At 36.7% G+C, this 13794-nt stretch overlaps 1 protein-coding gene across 4 annotated transcripts in view; it reads left to right on the top strand.

The window, feature by feature from the left end:
* The window catches only part of ARVCF (ARVCF delta catenin family member), a 974893-nt gene that overhangs the window by 143767 nt on the left and 817332 nt on the right, over positions 1 to 13794 (top strand). For all 4 annotated transcript variants that reach the window (XM_088476674.1, XM_088476676.1, XM_088476675.1 and 1 more), the window contains exon 2: positions 10524 to 10554. The gene's annotated coding sequence lies outside the window, so the exon portion shown is untranslated. The remainder of the gene's footprint in view (positions 1 to 10523; positions 10555 to 13794) is intronic.

The raw sequence follows: 13794 nt of genomic DNA, 5'->3' as shown, positions 1-13794 counted from the left end.
ACACATTAAACCTGTTTTCCACACTCTGACTAAACCTTGTAGTAATATAAATATATATTTGTGCGTATCGGAATTGCGCTGACGCAGAGTAGTGTACAAGCAATTCGTCATCAGACCATAGACTAAATCATCAGATAATAATTGCAAGCGATCATATCCAATTATCTGACTTCGACAGCATTGTATGAGGGATGTGCAGTCAGGGTAGGCATACATCTGAGATTTGATAGACAAAAGATTAGAATAATACAAAGAAGATATTTATAACTTATAAATCTTCTTTGTTTATTGTAATCATTTTTATAGTTAACACTCACCAGCTTTGTGGAGCTCCCTGGGACTACGAGAGATGAGGCAACAGCACAGCCTCGCTTCTGTATAGTCAGACACTGCTTGCAGAGCTGGGGGTGGAGCCACACCACGGGCAGTAAGCTGCGCAGTAGGGGGCGTGCCTTGAGCACTGTTGGACACCTTGGATGTGTCATGTGACCAGGAAGTGCGCTACAGTGTTTAGAAATCGGAAGACACAGTGATACAGGTAAGAGAATAAATGAATACTGAGGCTTAGTGTAGTGAGGGGAGAGTTATAGTGAGTAGGGGGTGAGACAGGCTCCCAGGACTCAGACCTATCCTCTATGTGTGCCTCCCCAGCCATTGACCTCACTGCACATCACTGCATTGTATAATATCATACATTTTAAAAAAAAAATGCTTTGTGGAAGGGAATGCCGCTCATACTGCTGGGGGTATATTTACTAAAGGTTGATTTTGATGGATTTAAAATCGATCAAAATTGATGTTGTGTTTCTTGGGCTAAATCACACATTTACCAACAGACAATTTATGATTTTTTTTTTTTTTAAGTATTAGTAAATGTGTGATTTAGCCCCAGGAGCATAACATTGATGTTGATTAATTTTGATTGATTTTCATCGATTTTAAAACAAATCGACTTTTAGTAAATATGCCACCTTGTATGCTATTGGCATTCCCTGATCACACAATAAATTGTTCATTGGATCAGCAAAGAAGTAAAAGCTACATTTTGGATTGGCAAAGTAAGGTGGTAGCCTTGACCTGATGGTACTTTTAAACAATGTATACTCTACCTGGGGAAGGAAACAGGATGTGAGGGGCTCTAGTTGACAATGAAATGGGTTAGGATTAGAAAAAAATATATGATTTTTTATTCAAAACATCCTCATATATAAGGCTGTTGAGATATTTTTTATAAAAAGGTTTTTGGTAGATATTTTTTTGTTTAAAGTTTTCTCCATAGACAGTGACTTAATTTTATGACCACTTACAGCTCATTTAAATCATCCCTCTCTGACTAGAAAAATAATCTAGCAGCACTCACAAGAAATTGGATGTTAAATGTTCACTTAATTGATTACTTTATGTTGTCTAGGACAGATCTCTCTGTTGAGGTTCAATCTGTTTAAGGGAGTTGTAGAAAAGCTTAAATATGCTCTGTGTACTTAAACTGATGAAATAATTTTCTGTCTATATACTAGTAAAGAAAAACAAATATATTTTAAACTGGTTTGAATTTAAGAGCATAATATTTCATAATCCATTTTTTTTATCATTTTCTGCAGAAGGCAGCATTTTTAGGCATCTGAAGTTCTGTTACTTTCTTTGCCTTCTGTAAATGTCATAATTCCCCTGTGTCTTAACACAACTTTAGGTGGTCCAATTTTACAGATCAGACCTATTTGTTGGTCAGGGTGAATACCATTGGACTCCATTAGTGTGATTGGCCTATGTCTATACATACACAACCATTACCCTCCTGACTGCATGTTGTGCTTGGAGCATTTGAAATCTGGATAGATTTTGGTTGATGTCACTTCATTGGTGGTTGTTGGAGCACAATGGGACAGTTTGCTTTAAATTAGCCAAAGTGGGCATTCTTTTCCCATCCTTTGTCTAATCCCATAGCAGAGAATAGGACTATGTGCTATGGAATGGAGTGAGTAGAGTAGGGAGTTAAAAATAAATAAATAAATCACCATGAGAAGTGTTCGTCATGGACTCCCATTCCAATTTTTTTTTCATGTCCTAATGAAGAATATGTTGAGGCTTCACAAATGAAGACGATAACCCACAGTTCACTGGATGAGCTCATTTTTGCTCAGGTGTCACAGTTTATGCTAACATGTTTTTATTCTATGAGTTGCCATCAGCATGACTCTGTGTTCTATTGATGTGTTCTTGACTACTAGCAGACAGTGCCATCAGTATTTGAGGTCTACTCTGTAGAATATGGTGATTCATTGAGTAGTAGCATATGTTACCCTCAGTTTCATAACTTTAAAAATTGTGAGTTTTTTCCATCATTTCTAATCTATTTTGTTCAATGTGATAATAGCATTATAGGGAAAGATTCCCATAGCTCTTTTGATTAAATTATTGGGATTATTATGATTTATTATTGTGACAATTTTAATGGTAGTTTTTCGCATACAAAATTGAAGCCAGGGTTGTTAGTACAGGCATGCCATTAGTACATGTTTACTTCAGGTACCAGGAATATTGATCCTAGCTCTTACCCAGTAGAGAATCAAATAAAATAAGGGATGAGAGGAAATTTGAATGAGTCAGCAAATTAGCACAACATTTTAGCCTTTACTGGCTAAGAATTTAAACTCTAAATTAAGAGCATGTTATAATATTTTATGGTATTTTCAAATTGTCAGTCTACTATTAGATAGCATTTGGGCTATATGAATTCATTGCTTGTGTGAATTAATTAATATAGCATATTTTTATGGACTATTTTTATATATTACCATGTTTATGGTTTTATGTTTCTGTTAGTTAAAATTAGGTTTGCAGGTATTTACATTTGGCTATTGTTCTCTGATAAATGTTCTGTAGTTTATTGATAAACATACTTTTCTGTCAGGAGAACAATGCAGCATTACCATATAAACCAAGACAAATAATCACATTTATTTATATATTCAAAGATTACACAAGTTATTTTTAACACCCGTATTGCAGTTAAATCTTGCCTACAAGTGAACAAGTGAAAATTTAATGATCCCATCACTAATTTATACTATACAAGTAAAATATATATGGTGTAATATACCTATTAATGTGAACTATAAAGACCAGTCTTCACTGTATAAACTGCTAGCGCTTCTTTATGGCTTAGTTTCTATTCTTAGCACAAGTATCATGTCTCTATCATTTACTTATGTAAGAAGAACAACAACAAATGGCAAATACATGTGCACATAGAGTGAACTGGAATTTAATGAAGTTTGAATGCAAATGTTACTTTTAGAAATACTAAAATGTGCCTGAAATCATAATCTAAGGTATAAAATAATAATGGATTGTAACATTTCCAGCTAATGTTGGCCAGCCATACTTCATTCAACTGACTGCAGAGTGTCTTGGTCTGTCAGATTTGGCCATACCCATACATATACATACAAAGTGTAGCCCTACTTGAAAGGCCCAGATGTTCAGTCTTTGGCTCCATATTAGAAGGCACCCTTAGCATGGTCGAATAATGATTGCACACAGTCATCTGAGATTATAGGGTTTTGCATAATACCAGAGACCTAGATGACCTACGTTTTATAGTGGCCTATAGAACTGGGTTTTCATTAAATAGTGGTACTGAGAATACTCTGTGTTGACTCAGCCCCTATGTTCCTAGGGAGCTCTCTGTATTGTACACTGGTCAGGATACTGTAGTAGTCACTACATTAAATACTCATCAAATTTTTTTCCATTGTGGCATTCTATTAGAATAGCCTGGGCCAATTGCTTGTGTTTGCCTCTCAGCCCAAAATATACCCTAAGATAGAGAATGGAAGGTGCAATAAACTATCACAGAGATAAACTTATAATGATAACATACAAAATGAATAATGTTCATAAATACATTCCCTAGACATCATTTTGAAGTGTACAGTTAGGGTAGTCCTGGGTGAGTTGTCCTGTTTCCTCTCTCACGTATGGATGTATGTATAGGTCAAGACATAGGGGGGAGTGATAAAGTGAAGAGAGATAAAGTGCCAACTAACAAGCTTCTAATTGTCATGTTACATGCTGTTTTTGCAAAAATGACAGGAGCTGTTTGGTTGGTACTTTATGTCCATCCACTTTCTCTGTACAAGGCTTAATGCTGGGTATACATTAGCCAATGTGTACCCAGCACAATATCGTAGGTGACGGGTCCCAGCACTGGCAAGTGCATACACACTTGCCGATGCCGGGAGCGACAGCGCGACACGTGAAGCACACATCGGCAGCGACATAGCGGGTACACACTGCCCGACGTGGATGATATGTCGTCCGATCCGGTGGATTGGACGACCTATCGTATAGTGTGTACCCGGCTTTAGGGTCTATGTACTGTACAAAACCTTGGAGTGTGGATGGAGATAAAGTACCAGCCAATCAGCTCCTAACTGTCATTTTTCAAACACAGCCTGTAAAGTGACAGTTAGGAGCTGATTGGTTGGTACTTTATCTACATCCACTTTATCTCTCTCCAATACTTCGTACATAGACTCCTAAGTACATAGACAACATAAAGAGAAAACTGTAACAGTGTAATACGTCCTCATTTAAAGTTGAAGAAAACATATTTTCCAAGTGGACATGGAAAAGGTAAATGACCTTAGACCAGAATCCACCACCATAGTCGGAGGAACCACCCTCTAGGTAATTAGACATGTAAAGTGGGTCTTTTTCTCTCCATGGAACAAGGTAACATCCATAATGTAATTTCACAGCAACACATGTACCCCAAAATATAAGAGGCAGGTGATAGTGTAATACTGTTTTAGTTATCTCTTTAAAATTTAACACATGGAAACTAACAAATGTAATAGCAAAAATTTTTATAAAAGGTGTAGGTATTGTCAGTTTATAGCAAACTGATGGGTATAGTTGTAACAAATCCCAGGTTTTCGCTCTTCAGTATACCGCTATCACTGAATTAGACTGGATCACCCCTCTGCATTCTATGCTCCTCCTCACTAATGTGTCTCGATCCCTGAATGGGATTGTTTTCTCTGTACAGTGGGAGGGCAGCTTGATTGGTATATAAACCATGGTCTGCTAATCACAGAATATATATTCCATATGACATTAAAAACAAATACATTCTGGAAGTTTATAAAATTTGACATCCTCCCCATTCAGTCCTGAATAAATCCTAAAATAGGGCATTTTGTTGAATCTGGTAAACAAGACTTTTTAAGTCCATCTTTATAATTCTTCCTTTTGTTAAACCACTGCAAGCAGCACTAGGGGCGTCTAATTGTCCTTAGGCTTTTCCGGTTGCATTGACAGCCCCCATGATGTATCCTATCAGTCGGACATGATGTTCTGTCATATTTGTAAACAAATCCCGAACATCTTGTAAGAGGTTTTGTGATTCTCAATATCTTTTATGATCCATTTAGAGGAGAGTCCCTTCAAATTGCCTTGGCTTGTCTTTGATTGTAGAGAAATATATGCACCTTGATGATTGTTCTCACATTAATGTACATGACATACTGTAGATATTGGTAGTCATGGAAATCAAATAAACTTAAGGAACAGGTTTGTATAGGACTGAAGAAAGAAAATATAAACCGTTTTGCAAAAAATATATATTGTGTTATTGTTACACTATTAAATAGTCACAAAATAAGCACCATTATAACAGTATAAAAGCATACATTAAGCATAAAATTGGAATATATCAAAAATCACAATAGATTCTCCATACTTTTCATAAAAACCATTCAACTCAAAATCACTGTTAAGACCTGCCATAAGGAGGGTTTTAAAGCAATAAATATAATTCTTCTAAGTTTTGATTAACTGTTTGGCTAGATCTCTGGACCTATTTTTGCATTAACTATTGCACCCAAAAAATTTTTTATTTTTTTTTTAAACCAGATTTTTTTTACAGTGCGCTGATAGTGCATGTGGTTCTAAGCCCTTAATGTTACTGAGATGTTCCCCTGACCTAACTTTTAAGTGTCTAGAAGTTATCCCAATGTAGAAATTTTTGCTTGTACTCAAAATGGTGTATGTTACATTTTTTGAATTACATGTTATAAAATCCTGAATTACTTGTCAATTTTTGTTGATGAGAACTTCCTCAACCCTATCTACAACCTAGGGAAGACCCACATCTATAAAACCTAGGGTTGGAATTTTGCCTTAATGTTTTAATGAAGAAAAATATTGAATCCTGCTTATTATAAAAATACTGTGAAATATTGCTATATATTAGAAACTTTGATCAACCATATTTTAATGCTTTCTAACCAGGGTTGGAAAAAAAAGTGTTTTTTTTTTAAACAAACCTTTTTTTTCCAACTCTGACAGAACCCTTAGACCAGTGGTTCCAAAACTTTTTGGAATCATGGTGCTGTAGAGTATCAGCATTTTTTCCATGGCACACCTGGGCCAAAAGTTTCTTATTGAGAAATTCGGTAAAAATTAAATGAAGTAAATTGCGCTTATATGTCACCCCTAGGTTCAGTTATGTAGTGGCTGACAGGGCTGTGCTTCTTTTTGTCCACATAATTTTTGATTGGCAGTCATTAGCACTGGTTTTGCCTATCACACTGAATAGAATTAATTTTATTTGGTACTGGAACACCAAGCTGAAGCACCAATGCAAGTGCCTAGGGTGCTGCGGCACCCAGTTTTGGAACCACTGCCTTAGACATCTTAGTAGGCTTAGGGTAGGTCACTGGAAACTAATTTAGATTTGAGATTTGGAGCTTTCCTGTAAATATATATTAACTTCTTAGGACTAATAATGCAGCAATTTTGCAGCAGAACCCATTGTTTCCTTAACGTCTTTTTTAATCAATTTATGTTGTGACGAAAAGTCCGTCACAAAAGCCTATTCAAATGAACCCTTATTTAGCTTTTTTGTTTTTTGAGTTCATGAGTTATTTTCAATCTAGTAGATACACTAAAGTAATGGCACCCTCTCCCTTATCCTTCCTATATCTACAGACCAAAAACGTATTTCTCATTTCCTACATCTGATCTGAATAGTCTACAGATGTATCCTCATACACTTATTGCAGCTTTCGCATCAAACAGTCCTTCTCGGCGCACCAGGTCCCTGGTGCAACTTGGCTTGCGTGTCTTTTTCACATCTTTTTTTGCTGAAATGTGCATCTTAGTTGCAATGTGATGTGACAAAACCGCTTAATGAGACTGCACTGAAAGATTGTACTTCATCTGCGACTTTCTACAATTTAAAACTAATTCCTGTGTGATGCAAGTCACAGCCCGGCATCTCTAGTACAGACTGAGTGGTGTTTTGTTGTATCTGCGGTGCATCTTGTGCCGCATTGCTTATTGAGGCTAGGTGTATGAGGAGACATCTGTACAGTTTTATTTTAACTTTGCAATTTCTTTTAATTTGTTTTAACTGTCCACTGGGAATAGAATTAAGCCAATTGCTGAGTTGACAGCTTTTGGCGTTAATATAGGCCTGGGAATCAGTTGATTTTAGTTTAGTTCCTATTGTAAAGTGTCCCATCTTTAATATAATTAGTGATATTGAGTCAATTGGTAGATTCCTCCCTAGTTTGAAATGAAAGTTTAAAATTTCTGTCATTCTCATTCAGAAAAGTGCAACAGTCATTTAAAATGGCAAAGCCACCCATCTGGATACACAAAACGTAGTCTATATATCTGGACCAGGACACTAGGTGCTCCCAGACTGGATTGTTTGACCGAATAGTATCCAGTTTCCATTGACCCATGAAAAGGTTAGCATAATTTGGCCGAACCTAGTCCCCATTGCCATGCCAATTTTTTTATGAAGAATTCTTCTTTATATAAAAGTTTATTCACAAAAAGGGTAAAATTTATGCCGTTGATTAAAAAGGTCTGCATATTTATACTTCAAACAAATGGTGATGTAATCCTGCACTAATACAATGTTGAATTTGTACGGGACAATCTTGTTGAACTCTATACTCTGTTGTTAAGAATGACTCGACAGACCCTGTGCATGTTTTATAATCATATAAATGAGTTATCATCAGCTGTAACTAGTAATAGTTCTTCTTCCCATGTAATAGAATCAAGTCTGTTAAGCACATCTCTGGTGTCCTTTAAGTTTGACTGATTTTGTGACACCTGAGGTTGGAGAAAGTATTTGATAAATTCTGATAACTTCGTTGTTATAGATTCCACTCCAGAACCGATGGTCCTACCCCGGGGAATGTACTGGGTCCTTATGTACTTTAGGGAGTACACACAGAAGTGGAATATTGGGGATTGTATTAGTAATAAATTTAGCTTCTTTCCCAAAAAGTGTTTTTCTTTTTTCAAACTCATTAAATTCTGTAGTTTTTCAATGATATTTTCTGTAGGGTCTACCCTCAATTTTTGATAAGTAATTCTGTCATCTGTCTCATAATTAATTTGTCAGACTCAGATTTTTTCATGAGGGCGATCCCACACCCCTTATTAGCAAGTTTGATCACTAATTCTTCTTGGCTCTTGAGGTTTTTATAAAGTCATTTTTTCTAAAAATGAATTTAGGTCCTCCACCATTAGAGAACTGAAGGTTTTGAAAAATTACCCTTCAGGTGAATGAGATAGAATATGGACTTGGGTTTAAAAGGGGTAGCAAACACTTCCTTCATTACTCTCCCCTCCATTTCTGGTCTTTGTCTAGAAATTAATTTTTAATTGATATTTTCCACTTGTATTTTTATATGTCCAAGAACATATTAAAGGGGTTGATATTCACAGCAGGTGCAAATTTAAGACCCATTTCTATAAGCGATTTCATCTTTCAACAAAATATTTGAACTTATATTAAATATTTTCACTTTTTCTTTGTCTGGGTCTCTCTGTAAAATATACATACTGATTTTTTTTCCTCTCATCTTATTTTTGGGGGCATGTTGGTGTTTTTTTACCCCACCCTTTTCCCTCTGAATTTTGGCCTCTCTGTTTGTAATGTCTGGGCCATTTCCCTCGCTCTAAAAAATGTGACTGACTATAATCTACGTCCAGAGGTGCAAACAGATTCCTATGTACTGTGAAAGTTTGATACTCCTTTCTCTCTAGATTTCTTATCAAGTTTTATGATTCGTTCTTCATTCTGGGGGTAATTCTGCAGGATTATCTCTAAACCTTAATTTGTTTGTTTCTTTTAAGACGTTCTAGGGAGCCCCTGTTAAAGGAAAATCCTCCTTTCTCTGAGGCTGATATTGTAGCCTATTTTTTTCTCCTTTCATATGGTAGGTCTTATATGGGGTTGTGCATTTTGCCCTTATTGTGTTCTTTACAGAATTATTTTTTCTTAATTTATTGTGATTCTAAATTGAATAAATTTTTATCCCTGTTTAATTTTTTTAATCATTATATCTATCAGATGTTTTCCAGTCTTTCTTAGTTTCAATTCTAAAGATTTCTCCTTTTCCTTATAATGTGGGAGGTCCATAAATGGGGAAATCAAAGTTCAGCCCTTTCCTGCCAGTAGCAGCCACCCACCTTCATATTTCATATAATTAAAGCATAATTTCAGAAATACTGAGATACTTTATTAGTTGTATTTACTTTAAGGTGATAGTGCATCTGAATTATAATACAAGAGCTAGTTCTGGCACATATTGTGCTTACTAGTACCATTTACTCCCTGAATCAAGAACCTGTGAAAAATCCAGGTTATTGGTTGGCCTGAACGGGTCAACATAGGTTATCCAACTATGTTCCATGTCCCTGGTTATGACATGATATTTTTCTGTGTTTGCCTCTGGTTGGCTTTATTATGAAAAGGGAAAACCAGTGTTATGACCAAGGAACCTCATCAGAGGCACCAGGTATCGTTGCAATGGCATGGCAATGTGATGACCAGAGTGTGAAAGGCAGTAGACCTGCCATTTTCCCAGATCAAAGTGCGGTTTGAACAGGTGCAATGCAGGTTGAAACTGTGTTCAATATCTCATGTCAATCACAGGTTTTATGTGAGAAAGGGGCATAAGATAATCCAAATTACAAATGTCAGTTCCTCATTCCACCAGGTTAAGATAGTTGTTGAAGATGTGCACATGCACCACTAGAAGTAACTTTTACAATTAAGTCATAGCCAAAGATGCAATTACAGAGAATATTAATTTATATGCTTTAATTTTTCACACATTCACTATAAGTATCAAATAAAAACCTAAATGCATTTAAAAAGAATAAACCTTTTTATCTTGTATAAAGTGTTATATTAGTATTTGTATGTTTTATATTGCAGCCAGTACCTGTCTGTGGCATATAAACAAGAGTAAATAGCTGGAATTTATAAAGTTGCTAAGGACTAGCTTTGATGTCAAAGCTCAATACAGTATTGATACTTGATACAGTTGAAACTTTAAAGAATATCTTATTGATTTGCAGGTATGTAGTCAAGACCCACTGATAGTGATGGTATTAAAGACACAACATAATGTTTGGAAATTTTATTGATGCCTCATGAAACATCAATAATAGTAACTTGAACTGTATATATTCTGTCTCCTCAGAGTCTTCCCAGTGTACAAGGCTACTGACACGGTAAGAGTAATTTCTATTAATAGTGCAAAGTGATTTTCATTTACATTTTTTTTTTTGCATTTCCATGAAAATCGCTTTGATGGATGAACATGCAGGATCTGAATTCAGAGTTGCATGCAGGTCCGTTTTGTGGACCAATTTTGTTCTTTTTCGCACTGTGCATCCTCCGTAGTCGAGCTTGCACAACTTAGAGCAACTACAGGTGATTAAGAGTCCTACTCATCTTAGCTGCATCTCCACTTGTGGATGTAACTGGAGGGCAATGGGGCATTTGTGCGTAGGATAAGTATTCTGTGGGAGTGTAGACAGAACTGTGGCTTTTTGAAAGTGAAACATGTGCAGAGACCTTTCTGATTTAAGATGAATCTCTTGTACAAGGGATAGGGCTGGTGCAAATGCACGCTGATAGTGATGACGGTCACTTTTACAAGCGTATGGATAGAGGAGGTGTGGCCACATACAAGGGTGGTTCAATTAACAGAGTAACAAGACCTCTCATTGCGTAAATGTATTTAACTCATACATACAGATATAATCAATAGTATGGTCTCAGTATACAGGTCTGTGAAATTTAAGGTATTGAAAGATTTTTTTAATAATACTTTTATATTCTTAATTATACTCCTGTGTACGTCAGGAAGTAGTATATTAAAATTACCACATCACATTTACCTATAAGGGGGGGAAAAAACAAGAAGCTTGATTGTTTTTGACATATTTATTGTGAAATACGAAGAAGTGTAGATGATATCACTGTGTTTTTAATTACATAATAAAATAACAATAAAATCAAACAATAGAAACAAAACAATAATTATTCAAAAAAATAGTTAATATCTGTTTTTTGTATTCAAACTTTGTTTTATCGCTTTTCGCTTATAAGCTTTTTCTGTGTCATCTCTGTGTTTCATCCAACAGTAGTCAGCCATCATGCTGACGTCCCAGTGACCCTGGTATCTTCTTTCTACATCTTTAACGTCTTGGTTGTACTGTTCACCCTGTTCTTCACTGTAGTCTCCGAGATTATTCGAGAAATGCTCCATATGGGAATTCAAAAAATGTACCTTTAAACTCATATTGCAGCCAAGGTTTCTGTAACTGTTTCCCTGACAATTTCTTTGTAGTTTGGATCCTTGACATTGTCTAAAAATTTTGAAATCACTTGTTTGAACGAAGTCCACACCGAAAGTTCCACAATATTCATTACACGCCCGAAAAGTTTATATTTTCTTAACTTTCTAATGTCAAGGCTTTTAAAAATGCCTTCCTTCAGTTTAGCATCGGATAGGTTAGGGAATTTGGTGCAAAGATATTTGAAAGTTTCTCCATCTTTAGGCAGTGCTTTTACAAAGTCCTAATTTTATATGTGGAGATGGAAGTAAGACTTTTTTTTAGGCAGGGGTTAAAATAAGCCGGGATAGGGCAAAACTGTGTTGCATCTGTTGTATTTGGTTCCACCTTCGCCAGCTCACCTTGTAGTTGTAGTTGTTGTTTGTGTGCAATGTTCCTTTAGACCAGGGATGGGGAACCTCAGGCCCGGGGGCCGTATAAGGCCCCCGCAATCATTTTGTCTGGCCTCCTGGGCTTTTTTCTGCTAGCTTCATCTGGCTAGCAGGGTGCCTAGAATGGCACCTTGCAGCCAGAATCTATGCAGCAGTGCCACCTGGAACGTCCTTAGGACGCTTCAGATGGTCACACTGCTGTCCTTACAGCTCCACGGAGCATCCTCAGGATGTCCCGTGCATTGCTGTAATCAGCTGCAATTTTGACCCCACCCTCGTGTGATGTCACACAGAGGGGGCATGGCCTGCTTCGGGCCCGCTAATATTAAATATATCAAAGTGGCGCTCAGCAGAAAAAAGGTTCCCCACCCCTGCTTTAGACAGTATGGGGTTTAGGCTCTTTGTATATGTCAGCTCCAGGCCCATGTGGACCTTAATCTGGCACTGGGCGGGGGGAAGTTTTATGACAAGACAATGTTTTACAATAAATGTAGGCAGAGTACATTTATTACTTAAAAGAATATGAAAAAAATGACATTCATAAATACACGTTTTGCAGAAAAACGTGATGTGATATGCAAAATCGGGAGTCATTTTCATGTTCAGAAGCCAAAAATCTATAAGTATCACATAAATTTGTTAAAAAAGCTTTTTCATAGCAGACCTGTGTTATTTTTCCACATAAACCCAATTCTTATCTAAGCATTTGTTCCAACTGTACACCAAGGCATCTTTCCCGACATAGAAGAAATCAATGTCAAGCGCCTGAAGCTAGGACATGACGCCTTGCTGAACTTCACTGTCTGTTGCGAAGCGCCATAACAACTCACGCGTTCTGTTAACTGAGTGTGACCTGGCGTTATCATGCAGCAATACGACACCTGTTCACAGCCACCCAGGTCATTTTTGACAAATTGCCCTCCCCAACTGGCTCAATGTGTCTCAATAGACGCAGAAATCGGATCATACTAAGCGCCTCAATGTTTGACCATGTTTTCGCCAGCCCTGCTATCTTACAACCAATATTGGGGCAGTATGACTGATATGAGGCGCAGTCTAATGGCCGCAAGGGGAAGCAGTGGTCTACCTGCTCTGACCTGGCAGGAAATTAGAATGATATAGGGAACATTACACATGAGAGGTCTTACTACCTTACTTATTGAACCACCCTCATAGATGCTGATGACTCTGAATACAGGCCAAGTTACGCATTTATTTCTGAGCATGAAATGCAGCCGACTTGCATGATTACCTTGGGCAAAATTGTACAGTTTCTTAGTTGTATGATTACATCATCACAAGATTTCTACTCTGCTTCCCATGTTTTATTTGAGATTGAAGATATTTGAGTTAAGTATTATATATTTATTCACTAGTCTATTGTTGGTATGTAATTGTAGTTGAGTTCCTAATCCCATTTAACTGTGTAAGCAGTAACATTTGGAGTGGAGGTAGTTGTAATTTAATAGTGGTTTAAATCATTGACAGGGTTACTTTATTTTGCCTGATTCAGAACAAGTGGTCTGAACAGACGTTAATGGCATAGATGTAGAATTTCTGGGAAATATGTCAGAAGGTGCGGGCTGTATCATGTAACTTTCCTAAAGTACTGTAGTTCTTATCTCATTCTAGTCACATGCAGCTCTTGTAGTATACTTTCATCATCCTTGTCTAAGCAAAACACAGAACATCCATAGGTCTGGATTACCTCAAATTGCAAAAAGAGGTGATAGAATTA

This window comes from Taudactylus pleione, unplaced genomic scaffold, assembly GCF_031769625.1.
Source record: "Taudactylus pleione unplaced genomic scaffold, aTauple2 ptg000191l, whole genome shotgun sequence".
In the NCBI taxonomy this organism is placed as follows: Eukaryota; Metazoa; Chordata; class Amphibia; order Anura; family Myobatrachidae; genus Taudactylus; species Taudactylus pleione.
This window is presented reverse-complemented; position numbering and strand designations above follow the sequence as displayed.